Here is a 1,661-nt window from a genome sequence, read left to right as displayed (position 1 = left end):
CTAATAATACGGACTCATTTATAATTAATATATTCAAAAAATAACAACAAATACTAATAATATAAATTATTATTTTTATCAATAAAAATAATAACAACTAACAATAATTGCAATAAATAATTTATTATTATAAAATTATAAAACAACAAGAATAATATTAATAATAAAACATGCCAAAATAATAATCTTTACTTAAAGGATAATAATTACTACAAAAATATTAAAAAATAGTAACTAATAATAATTACAATAAAAATAATATTTATAAATGTAAATTTATAATAACAACAAGAACACTATTAATAAAAAAAATAGAAATTGTTGTAAAATTCGGGTATAGGACACGCACATAGCGGAATATGTAGAAACAAAAGAAAACTCCTAGTCTCAATAACACTTAACCAATATGAATGAGAGAACAACAAACAATAACACAAGAATGAAAGCAAATGACATTCAATATTCACCACAATGTGAAACACCACAATACACAAGTTTTACAATAATCTCTGAACTTTTGGGTCTCTTAGGATCTCCTCATCGATGAGGACAAGACACTCGTCGACGAGTCCCTGCCGTGCAACCCTTCTTATGTTTTTCTTCCTTTGTTTAAGAAACTCTAAGTATAAGAGCCACACCATAAACAACAATCTTCACCTTGGCGATTATATGCCCCTTAGGAGAATCCCGAAAAACATGTTTAGCTTCTCCACCTCGAACTTTAGAAAGGCTAGGTTGAGTTTGTCTCCCTCCTATCACTTGGAGACATGGAGTAAGTCTAAGCCATACTTGAACTTTCAGAAGTAACCGATTTCGTCAGAATATCCGTTGTAGTTTCAGATGTGTGAACATTCTTTAACACAAGTTCACCTGAAGCAATCAATTCCCGAACTCTGTGAAACCTCACATCAATGTGCTTAGTTCTAGCATGGTATACCTGATTTTTCACCAAGTAAATGACACTTTTAACTATCACAATGCAGCACCACCCTATCTTGCTGTAATCACAGCTCTTGGACTAAATCGGTAAGCCATAAGGCTTCCTTTGCAACTTCAGTGACTGCCATATACTCCGCTTCAGTTGTGGACAATGCTACCAGAGATTGAACCATGGATCTCCATCATATCAGTCCTCCTACAAGAGTGAAAACATATCCCGTTGTAAACTATCCGTCGTCCATATCTCCAGCATAATTTGCATCTATAAACCCCATAATTGAAGGACAACTCTGTTGCTTGCCGAACATGATGCCATAATCCGATGTACCCTGCAAGTATCTAAGTATCCATTTTATAGCTTCCCAATGTTGTCTTCCTGGATTAGAAAGAAACTTCCTTACCACACTTACAGTATGTGCCAAATTTGGTCTTATATATACCATGGCATACATCAAACTCCCCACAACACTAGTATAAGGGTCCTTTGACATGTCTCGGATTTCCATATCCGTACTTAGGCAATCTGCAGTAGACAAGTTAAAATGATTCACTAGGGGTGTACTTACCGGCCTTGCATCAACCATGCTAAACCTTTCCAACACCTTATGCACATAACCACCCTAAGATAGCCATAATCTCCTTACAATCCAGTCTTGGCAAATCTCCATCCCAAGTATTTTCTTGGCTGAACCAAGATCCTTCATGTCAAATTCCTTATGTAA

The sequence above is a fragment of the Malania oleifera genome, chromosome 2 (assembly GCF_029873635.1).
Source record: "Malania oleifera isolate guangnan ecotype guangnan chromosome 2, ASM2987363v1, whole genome shotgun sequence".
NCBI classification, from domain to species: domain Eukaryota; kingdom Viridiplantae; phylum Streptophyta; class Magnoliopsida; order Santalales; family Ximeniaceae; genus Malania; species Malania oleifera.
The sequence above is the reverse complement of the archived record's forward strand: the minus strand, read 5'-3'. Positions refer to the sequence as shown.